General features: G+C 39.4%; 1 long non-coding RNA gene across 11 annotated transcripts in view; it reads left to right on the forward strand.

Moving 5' to 3' along the window:
- Positions 1 to 12,132, forward strand: part of LOC102158467 (uncharacterized) — a 273,514-nt gene that overhangs the window by 86,792 nt on the left and 174,590 nt on the right. For 10 of the 11 annotated variants that reach the window (XR_014808944.1, XR_014808946.1, XR_014808955.1 and 7 more), the window contains exon 3: positions 5,852 to 6,023. This is a non-coding gene — a long non-coding RNA (uncharacterized LOC102158467). Of the gene's footprint in view, positions 1 to 5,851; positions 6,324 to 12,132 lie in introns of all 11 variants that reach the window. The other variant, XR_014808960.1, reaches the window with a different exon arrangement.

Here is a 12,132-nt window from a genome sequence, read left to right on the forward strand (position 1 = left end):
CTTGTGGGCAGCATATATATGGGTCTTGTTTTTGTATCCACTCAACCACTCTATGTTTTTTTGTTGGAGCATTTAATCTGTGTACATTTAAGGTATTTATGGATATGTATGTTTTCGTTGCAATTTTGTTAATTGTTTTGGATGTGTAGGGTTTTTTCCCACCTTCTTCTTTTGATATTTTCTTTTCAAGTATACAGCTTGATAAGAGATTATTTCTAGTCACAAAAAAAATCAGGGATCTCAAGTTAATGATTATAATGCTTTTTTGTGTACGGGAAAATGCAAGAGACTGGGTTCATTAAAACCAGCCTGAGATACATGTAACTATCTAAGGTGCCTATATGTCCAAAGCACAGAACATCCTGTTACATCCTTAATTTCCTCTTTCTGAAGCATGGAGTGCTTCATCCTGTTATGACTTCAATCTTTTCTGTGTGAAACACAGAGTGCCCTGTCAGTCAGTAATTGAAGTTCGTTAACCTCCGTAGACTTGGGTGGTGAGCAAAATATTCTTTGCTCTTTTGCTTGCACTCTCTTGTTGGTAGATAGTATGGTTCTCATTGACATTTTATGCCTCAGAGTGTACAGGAAGACTACTATACCTACATTGCTGCAGTCCTCCCTTATCCATATCCATATTGATGGATGCAGGTGGCCACCTTAAGTGAGCACATGGGGAGATTTTCTTGTTGACTCCAAATGCCTTCCAAGTCTGGACATCGACATGCCCTACTTTAATGAACCCCACCAATTTCTATAGAATTTCCACAATAGGCCATACAAATTTCCTTTTAATAGGGCAGCTTTCCAGAGTTCCTGTTGTGGCTCAGGGGAAATGAACCTGACTAGTATCCATGAGGATACAGGTTCAATCCCTGGCCCCGCTCAGTGGATTAAGGATTTGGCATTGCCATGAGCTGTGGTGTATGTTGCAGGCGTGGCTCAAATCCTGCATTGCTGTGGCTGTGGCTGTGGTCTGCAGCTGCAGCTCCAATGTGACCCCTAGCTTGGGAACTTCCATATGCTGCACCTGAAGCCCTAATAAATAAAAAAATAATAATAATAAATAAACAATGTCCAAAAGCAAGAAGTAACTGCCCTACGAAGGGAAATTCCCTAGTTCAAAATCACAATAGTCCACACAATCAACCCCAGTCTATTCTCCACATAGGGCTATTGTACAGAGGATCTGTCCCTCCTCCCACCATTCCAGCTTCTGTCCTACACAGTGTGGGCTCAGGAAACCTACCAACTCCCCTTTAGTATGTCTAATAATATTGCTTGAAAGGCCAAAACACATGTCTTCTGTTGTACAATAATGGGTAGGGGAAATAGTCCCAGTTTGATGCAGTGTCCATCTCCCAAATATAATCAGGTAAAAGAGATGTGACCTCTTTACATAAAGCCTATTCAAACATACCAGTTTGCCCATGAACCTTAATTCCATCAATACTTAACGTTTCTACATATAGTCTCTATGAGGACTTTATTAACGGGTTTTGGTTTTATAATACTGGGTAGGGCATGAGTTCCCTGACCAGACATGACATCCATTCCCATCAAATATCCAAATAAAGAAGACATAATTCTTTTAACTAATACTTTAAACATTCTAACTTTTATAATCCTATCCATGCTTACATTTTTACCTTCTCTCAATCTTACTGCAGGCTGAGCCTGGGCTTCACTGATGGGTTTTGGTATAATAGTGTGTGGGGCTCCTATATCAAGGATTCCTGGAAACGTCTCTTTTTAATTCACTGGCTATTTTACTCAGTTTTGTACAAAAGCCTTTGGGTTCCCCATGAGGGGCTGAGTCAAGGGACCCTGGCCCTTTCATCAGTCTTTATCTGATTATTTGGCCTAACTAATGCCCCAAGCAGTTGCTACTCAGGCTTTTCTCTAGAATCTCTGCCTTCTGGATTTTCAAATTTCTCTGTAAGTAGAGCAGACTTGTTTGGAGCCCTTTAAAACCAGAGGACGAGGAGGGGTTTCTTTGATACTGCTGTATTGTGATTTTTTTAAAAAAGCTCTTATTACCTTATTTTATTTTATTTAATTTTTAAATTGAAGTGTAGTTAATTTACAATGTTGTGTTAGTTTCAGGTGTAGAGTGATGAGATTTAATTATATATATATATATAATATGTATATAATTTTTCAGTTTCTTTTCTCTCCTAGGTTGTTACAAAATATTGAGTATAGTTCTCTGTGCTATACAGTAGGTCCTTTAAAACCTTTGTTTTAATCCCATCAATGTCTGTTTCATTCTTCCATGTCTTTCTTTCTTTCTTTCTGTCTGTCTGTCTGTCTGTCTGTCTTTCTTTCTTTCTTTCTTTCTTTTTGCTTTTTGGGCCACATGTGTGGCATATGGAAGTTCCCAGGCTGGGGGTCCAATCAGAGCTACAGCTGAAACCCACACCACAGCTCACAACAATGGGGGATCCTTGACCCACTGACTGGGGCCAGGGACTGAACCCACATACCCATGGATACTAGTCAGGTTCGCCTCTGTTGCACCACAATGGGAACTCCCCCCATTTCTTAATAATTCTCTAAAGATTGCCATGCTGCTGGGACATGCCCCGTGACATTCCCCCTTTTGTTCCCTTTTTGTTTCATTCCTATCAAAATTGCTTAATTCACTTTATTTCTTAATAACTGTTTAAAAATTTTCACTTAATGGGGAGAGTCAAGAGACTTGATTTCTCTCATTCTCTTGTTAATTAATCTGTTTTTATTAGCATCTGTAATACCCAGGAAGAGAACATGAAGCAGCAAATTTGATAAGGCTCCCTGGGTGGTTATTCAGTTTTTCAGCAATAAGGCTTATGGGGTGTCCCCATGTGAAAAGTGTTCCCCTAACCACAGTATTTAGCATGACCCAGGTAAAGGGCATATTCAGTGGCTGAATATCCTTGTTATTGTAAAGCCATCCCACGAGGCTTGGATATCAGCTGCTTCATGTGTTCTACTTTGGCATTCATAGGGGAAGACGGCCAGTCTCCCTTCTCAGGATAAACAGAACTTTCAGTGGCTTTTATCCAGTCCTCTGGGCTGGCTGTTCCTTTGAGAATAACCTCCTGTTTATCTAGATCACATTTTGCCATCTGTGATGGCTCAATAGCGCCTTGTGGGTCCTGAATCAACCCAGAAAGGCTCTTCCTCTCTGCAACATTCACAAACCAAAGACACAGACCCCAAACGAGTTACTCCCACAGTCCATTTCAGTAACAGTTCTTCAGGAAGCTAATACTACATCATTAGTATCCTCAACTATACAACTTCACATTGATGAAACAAGATTCATATTCTATGGCAAGCCAAGAAAAATTTAAACATAAATTTTTTTTTTTCTTGCCCATTTGGCTCTCCTCACTCCGTTTTAGTGTGTGTTGAGCATCTGCATTAACCTGACCTTGGAGATAACATTCTTTCTAATCTCGTAAAGGCTCACACCTCCTTAGGAATTTTCCTCCTAAATCTTGTAAGGGGCCACAATGACCCACCACTCGTTTCTACATGTAGATCTGGATTGTGTAAACTGTCAAAAATATGTCATTTAACATGCAGCCCTCTGTCCCAGAACCTAACTGTGCTTTGACCACTAATGGCAGAACAACACTCAGGGCTTTCTGAGAGAATGTTCCTGGGTTATAATCCTCAGTTTGGCTCGAATAAAACTTTCCATTTTCTTCTTGGATTGATTGATTAATATTTGCCATTCTAGCAAATTCGACTTTGCTGACACTAACTAAAGTTCTGGTCACCAGTTTCAACCTGTGTGTGTGGCAGGGGTTTCTCACACCAACAAGCAACTTCAGCACCAGCTGGGTGTCCTCCAATGTAACTGAATCCTGACACTATCTCCCTGGACACAGTATCAGATCCCACAAGTTAAAGGCTCAGTCCTACCAGAAGCTCTCCAGCCACTGCTCCCCGCCCCAACACACAACATAATTCAGAGGCAGGTTATAAGTCCAGATTTCACTTGTCCTTCTGACGGACTTGATATAGATTGGAAGTTCCAGTGATTCCCTCTTGGGCTCAATTAATTAACTAGGGCAGCTCATGCAACTGAGAAAAGCATTTACTCACTGGATAACTGGTTATTATAAAAGGATATAACTTAGGAATAGCCAGGTGGAAGAGATGTTTAGGGCAAGGTATGGGAAAGGGTATGGAACATCCATGCTCTATGACAGTGCCCATCCTTCTGGAATTACCTCCTGTTAACCAACCCAGACATTCTCTGAATCCTGTCTTTTGGGTTTTTAGGGAGGCCTCATTACATAGGAAATGATCAACTCATTGGCCATTGGCTACAGATTCCACTTCTAGTCCCTCTCTGTTTCCTGGAGGTCAATGAGTGGGACTGAAAATTCCAACCCTCCAATCACAGAGTTGGTTCCCCTGGCAACTAGCCTCCATCCTTAGGTAACCTAGGGACACTCCAAAAATCACTCCATTAACATAGCAAAAGACATCTTGATCTGTCTCACCACTTCGGAAATTCCAAGGACTTTAGAAGCTCTGTACTTTGAACCACGGACAAGGATCAAATATATATTTATTGTAAATCAGTATCACAGCATCTCATTAGAAAAACTGACAGAGGACAGAACCTTATAAGTAATGGAAAAGATACAATCGACCAATACCATGAAAAGATAATGATAGTTGGGACTTCCCTTCGTGATGCAGTGGAAATGAATCCAAATGGAATCCGTGAGAATGAGGGTTTGATCCCTGGCCTTACTCAGTGGGTCAGGGATCCAGCATTGCTGTGAGCTCTGGTGTAGGTTGCAGACCTGGCTCGGATCCCACATTGCTGTGGCTGTGGCATTGGCTAGCATCTGCAGCTCCGATTCTAGCCTGGGAACCTCCATAGGCTACGGGTGTGGCCCTAAAAAGAAAAAAGAAAAAGGATGGTGATAGTTATCTCTTAACAATGTACATCAGAGAAAGGCAAATTTAATTTCCATTCCAATTTTAGAATTTACTTGGTCAGTTTTAGGCTGGCAAAGATTAAACAGAACAATAAAACCTAGTGTGGTCAAGGTCTAGAAAAGTTAGGCAATTTTATACCCTGTTGTTAGGATCATGCATGGGTAAAACTAATCAGTAAGCTAGTGATTTTTTTTTTTTTTTTTTTTTTTTTGTCTTTTGTTGTTGTTGTTATTTCTTGGGCCGCTCCCGCAGCATACGGAGGTTCTCAGGCTAGGGGTCTAATCGGAGCTATAGCCACCAGCCTACGCCAGAGCCACAGCAACCCTGGATCCACAGCAACCCTGGATCCGAGCCGCGTCTGCAACCTACACCACAGGTCAGGGCAACGCCGGATCGTTAACCCACTGAGCAAGGGCAGGGACCGAACCCGCAACCTCATGGTTCCTAGTCAGATTCGTTAACCACTGTGCCACGACGGGAACTCCCAGCAAGCTAGTGATTTAAAGTATGTCTGTGCTCAGTGCCACTGCTTATACAGATCTTTATTTACATATTTTTTATATTGAACCATATTCATATTCATTCATCACTAATGCAGATCTTTATTTAGATATTCTTTGTATTGAGACATATTTATCACATATTGCTGAATAGAAAACAGCATGGTCCTTTATCTCGAGCTGTGTATTGCAGATTGATGATTGCATAAAGTGTCCAGCTACACCTGTACAATGTACCGACTGAGAGAAGGGTTTAGAAACTTGACCACGGTAGTTTTTTCTGGATGGTGGGATTTGGGGGTTATCTTTTCTCACTTATAAAGTCTGAGAAACCAGCCTGTTCCCATACATCCTCACACACCTCTGTGACAATAACCGCAAGTCTTTGGCTCCCCTTCCAGGTACCTGGCTAAACTGGATGCCCAGGGCACTGCCACCATGGAAAAGGAGGCCATTTAAAGGGATGCAAAGGAAATGTTGGCCTATGGAAAGGAGAGAAAAGAAACTACCGTTGAAACTGGGAGAAGCTTCCTGGACGAGGCTGCCCTAAGAAGACCAGAGATAGTTGCTTAGGTAGATTTTCAACATCTTTTTTTTTTTTTTTTTCTTTTTGGGGCCATTTGTCTATACCTCCCACTCTTTTGTACTGTGAAGGATTTTTTTTTTTTTTTTGAAAATGAAAGTTTTGCACATGCAACTTACACAAACCACGAAGTCCTCTAGGAGATGGAGTTTCCCAGCCACTCTAAACACTGTGATTCAGACTGTTGAGGAGAAGTGGGGTGCTTATAACCAGAACTTGTACATCTGGGGGTGGGGAGAGTTTCTCCTCCTTTTTATCCTGTTTTCTTGGAAACAGTGGGCTTATTTACTGTGACTGGATGGAAATTTTTACAAAGAACAAAAATGAGAATTTACTTTAAAAAATCAGTTTTAGGTTTTGTTTTCCCTTGGGCCCAATATTCACAGTAAGGGGAAGACTAGAAAGGGGGAAAAAAAGAGAAGTTTTGGGTTTTCTCTGGAAAGGGTGACAACTGATATTTTGAGGCTCTTTCTTCTGTTCAGGGGCTGAAAACCCCAAAGCAAGGGGACGAGGCCAAGGCAGCGGGAGCTGGTGGGCTGAGAATGGCTTCTTTCTAAAGAGCTGCCCTAAACCCAGAGCCTGGAGTGTCAGCTGATCCTCTGTTTTGTTTTGTTGTTTAAGGGCAGACGTCAGATTTTCAGGTCAAATCCCCCAATATGTAAACGTGAGCAACTGACTGGAATATTTAAAAAATATTTTATGAACCAAATTAAATAGAACAGGAGAGACCCTAGAAACAATTTTGTTGAATCCATCATTTTAGAGATAGCAGACCAAGGTCCAGAGGAAGAAGTGATTTGCCAGGATAATACCAGGGTCTAGACTTACTGCCTCCTGGTGTGATTTGATTAACTGGCATTCAACTGGGGGCTGTTGTAAATAACCAAACATATTTATTTATTTATTTATTTATTTTTAAGAACTTTAATATATTTTTTTTTATTTTCCCACTGTACAGCAAGGGGGTCAGGTTATCCTTACATGTACACATTACAATTACATTTTTTCCCCCACCCTTTCTTCTGTTGCAACATGAGTATCTAGATAGAGTTCTCAATGCTATTCAGCAGGATCTCCTTGTAAATCTATTCTAAGTTGTGTCTGATAAGCCCAAGCTCCCAATCCCTCCCACTCCCTCCCCCTCCCATCAGGCAGCCACAAGTCTCTTCTCCAAGTCTATGATTTTCTTTTTTGAGGAGATGTTCATTTGTGCTGGATATTAGATCACAGTTATAAGTGATATCCTATGGTATTTGTCTTTGTCTTTCTGGCTCATTTCACTCAGGATGAGAGTCTCTAGTTCCATCCATGTTGCTGCAAATGGCATGATGTCATTCTTTTTTATGGCTGAGTAGTATTCCATTGTGTATATATACCACACCTTCCGAATCCAATCATCTGTCGATGGACATTTGGGTTGTTTCTATGTCCTGGCTATTGTGAATAGTGCTGCAATGAACATGCGGGTGCATGTGTCTCTTTTAAGTAGAGTTTTGTCCAGATAGATGCCCAAGAGTGGGATTGCGGGGTCATATGGAAGTTCTATGTATAGATTTCTAAGGTATCTCCAAACTGTTCTCCATAGTGGCTGTACCAGTTTACATTCCCACCAACAGTGCAGGAGGGTTCCCTTTTCTCCACAGCCCCTCCAGCACTTGTTATTTGTGGATTTATTCATGATGGCCATTCTGACTGGTGTGAGGTGGTATCTCATGGTAGTTTTGATTTGCATTTCTCTTATAATCAGCGATGTTGAGCATTTTTTCATGTGTTTGTTGGCCATCTGTATATCTTCTTTGGAGAAATGTCTATTCAGGTCTTTTGCCCATTTTTCCATTGCTTGATTGGTTTTTTTGCTGTTGGATTGTATAAGTTGTTTATATATTCTAGAGATTAAGCCCTTGTCAGTTGCATCATTTGAAACTTATTTTCTCCCATTCTGAAAGTAGTCTTTTTGTTTTCTTTTTGGTTTCCTTTGCTGTGCAAAAGCTTTTCAGTTTGATGAGGTCCCATGGGTTTATTTTTGCTCTAATTTCTATTGCTTTGAGAGACTGACCTGAGCAAATATTCATGATGTTGATGTCAGAGAGTGTTTTGCCTATGTTTTCTTCTAGGAGTTTGATGGTGTCCTGTCGTATATTTAAGTCTTTCAGCCATTTGGAGTTTATTTTTGTGCATGGAGTGAGGGTGTGTTCTAGTTTCATTGCTTTGCATGCAGCTGTCCAGGCTTCCCAGCAATGCTTGCTGAATAGACTTTCTTTTTCCCCATTTTATGTTCTTGCCTCCCTTGTCAAAGATTAATTGACCATAGGTGTCAGGGTTTATTTCTGGATTCTCTATTCTGTTCCATTGGTCATTGGTCTGACCAAACATATTTAGTTAGGTGATTTCGTCTCTCCCCCTTTTCTTTTCTCCCCCTTCTTGTTCTTTTTTTAAGTATTCATCCATTCATGTATATTTCCTTTCCATTATTTTCTAGACAATTTAAATTTGAATTCTTCTGATTTAGGAGGTGTTTAGGACAGTGCTTCTTAACTCTTAGGTACTTCAGACTTTTTGAAGGTGTGCGTCGATCATGTATTTCTAATTTTGTTGCCCTATGCTCAGGAAGTTAGGCTTGTAAATCTCCATTTTTTTATATTTCATTCATAGCTTTTATAAAAATTCTAAGGGCAAAGTAAAATAATGTCTATTTTTCATTATTAAGGTACTGAATTCCGTGTATGTACCAGATCAAGCTTGCTGATTATAATATTCAGATTCTCTATGTCATTTTTTATCTGTTTTATAAGATCTGTCAAATTCAGAAGAAGGTAAAGCATTTCAATATGTATACTTAAGGTGTGTGTGTGTGTGTGTGTGTGTGTGTGTGTGTGTGTGTGCGCTCGTGCGCACATGTTTGTGATTCAAATGCAGTCCTTCTCGTATTTTTGGTAGTTTTTGTTTTATGTATCTTGTAACTATAGTGTTGGGAATATCAACATCTATGCTTTATAAATCTTCAAACTGTACCTTTTACCATACTATAGGGAGTTCCCATTGTGGCTCAGTGGGTTAAGAATCTGACTAGTATCTATGAGGATGTGGGTTCAATCCCTGCCCTTGCTCAGAGGGTTAAGGATCTGGTGTTGCCATGAGCTGCAGTGTAGGTTGCAGACATGGTTTGGATCTGGCATTTCTGTGGCTGTGGTGGCCCTAAAAAAATAAAATAAAATAGGAGTTCCCATCGTGGCTCAGTGGTTAACAAATCTGACTAGGAACCATGAGGTTGCAGGTTCGATCCCTGGCCTTGCTCAGTGGGTTGAGGATCTGGCATTGCCGTGAGCTGTGGTGTAGGTTGCAGACTCGGCTCAGATCTCTAGTTGCTGTGGCTCTGGTGTAGGCCAGTGGCTACAGCTCTGATTCCACCCCTAGCCTGGGAACCTCCATATGCCATGGGAGTGGCCCAAGAAATGGAAAAAGACCAAAAAAAAAATAAAAAATAAAAAAATAAATAAATAAATAAATAAAAATAAAATGAAAAAATACCATACTGTAATATCTCTCATAACTCTCATACTTTTGACCTTAAATGCCATTTTGTCTAATGTTAATATCTCTATCTACTTGCTTTCTTTTTTTTTGTTGTTGTTGTTGTTTTTTTTTTTTGTCTTTTTGCTATTTCTTTGGGCCGCTCCCGTGGCATATAGAGGTTCCCAGGCTAGGGATCCTTAACCCACTGAGCAAGGGCAGGGACCGAACCCGCAACCTCATGGTTCCTAGTCAGATTCGTTAACCATTGCGCCACGACAGGAACTACTTTCTTTCTTTTTGAGTGAATCTGTTTGGTATTTCTTTGTCAATCCCTTTATCTTTAAATATGTCATTATTGTAATACAGCCTACACATTATTATTATAAAAAACAAGAAATACAGAAAAGTCTAAAGAAACAAATTATGAAAAATTCTACTATATAAAAATAACTGATTATAGTATTTGGTTGATATCATTCCAGATAGCCCTTTATGCATATATAGGAAGAAGGATCTAGATAAAGACAAAGAGACAAAGATAGATGAAAACAACTGTGTAAGGATGATATCTTTCTATATGTGATATATTTTTAAAAATAAACACTGCATTAAATTTTGAATGAATGTAATAGAAACAAAGGCTTAGATCACACTACTTTAGGTAATAGTTTCTTCCCTAAAAGGGAAATAAGTTTCTAAAAGACCCCACTAAATGTATGGGAATTTAAGAAACTGGAGTCATTGTGGATTTTTAAAAAATGCTAGTGTCTATTGTATATATGATGGATAAACAGCAATGTCCTACTGTATAGTGCAGGGAACTATATCAATATCCTGTGATAAACCATAGTGGAAAAGATTATGAAAAAGAATAAACATGTATAACTGAGTCACTTTGCCATAAAGCAGAAATAAACACAACATTGTAAATCAACTGTATTTCAATAAAAATTAACTAGTTGGTATACTAAAATTTTTTTCTTTTTTTTTTTCTTTCTTTCTTTCTTTTTTTTTTTTAGGGCCGCACCCACTTGGCATATGGTAGTCCCCAGGCTAGGGGCTGAATCAGAGGTGCAGCTGCCAGCCTACACCACAGCCACAGCAATACCAGATCCGTAACCCACTAAGCAAGGCCAGGGATTGAACCCACATCCTCATGGATACCAGTCGGGTTGGTTACTGCTGAGCCACAATGGGAACTCCACAAATAATTTTTTTAAAGTGCTAGTTTCTGTATAGGCAAGATTGATCTTGATTCTTTGCTAAGACAGCTAAGGGATTAACATATGGATGTATCTTCCCTTCTGACCTATCCTTTCTCCCAATTTTGATGTTTATATTATTCAGCTTTGTCAATGTGGTTAGAGTTGCAACAATTACCTTCTGCATTCTGAAGCCGTAATTATCTTAGATGTTTAATAACATTCTCACATCTAAGTGGAGGCTGTGCTCCTCACCAGACTCATTTCTATGGCTTCAGAATAACAGGGCTCTTTATTTCAATTCATCCTTTAGTGAGTAAGATTTCACCATCAAGTAGATTCCTCAAAAGGGCTCATAGATGCTGCATTTCCTGAGTCCTTTCATGTCTGAAAATGTGAGCTCTTGCCTTTATACTTAAGCTCCAACTTGGCTGCATAGCATCCACTTGGATCATATATTTTTTTTTCCTTGTAGACATTTCTCCTTTGTTCTGGCACTGATTGCTCCTGGAAAGACATCATAAACCTGCCCTATTTTTCTCCTAATAAGTGAATTTCTTTTTGTTCTGGATGTGATATATATATATATATATATATATATATATATATATATATAATTTTCTAAGTTTAATAGTTTAGCCAGAATATGTATGAAGGTTTACTGTCAAAGTTTTTTTTTTTTCCTAATAAGTGGTATGTATTTCCAATCTTGCAGATTTAGTCTTTATTCAAATACTTATATAAGTTCATTTTAGAAATATAGATCCATTTGGAGTTTACTTTCTGGTATATGATATGAAGAATGGGTCCAACGTTATCTTTTTCCTAATGACTCTGCAAGTGTTGTCTGGTGCATTCTGAATTTCAGTGCTGATGGAGCATGCAGATGAAACTGTTTGCAGGGCAGTCGTGAAATCAGGGCTAGGGGTGGGGGGTCAGGAACAGAGGTACTGATTTGAGGCTTATGGTGGGGATGTCCAAACAAGGAGACAGATGGGATCGGCAGGTGGCAAATATCCAGAAGTGGCTACATCAAACTCACCAAAACAATACACAGTAGTTAGTAGGAGTTTAGTGTGTCTAATAGAACAGTTTGTGAACTGGGAGCTTCTCAATGCAAAGACTTAAATGAAACTCAGGGTCATGATGACTAATTCAATGAAAGTAAGGAAGTTGTTTATTATAAGGACTGGTTATTAGAACAAGGGTTTCCAGACAGCAGGGGATTGGTTAAAGGTGATTATCTCATGTCATTTTTGGAAAGCTGACTTGTTTGCTTTACGATTATCAGACACTTACAAGAAGTGACCCAAGTTAAGTTTTGCTTATTTTGCAGAAAAAAACCCTAAATTAAGTTTCACTTATGTGACTTACATAGTTTCGT

Source organism: Sus scrofa, chromosome 1, assembly GCF_054392235.1.
Source record: "Sus scrofa isolate SSC_HxYL_T2T_F1_AM1 chromosome 1, Sscrofa_HxYL_maternal_Yorkshire_Landrace_v2.0, whole genome shotgun sequence".
Taxonomy (NCBI): domain Eukaryota; kingdom Metazoa; phylum Chordata; class Mammalia; order Artiodactyla; family Suidae; genus Sus; species Sus scrofa.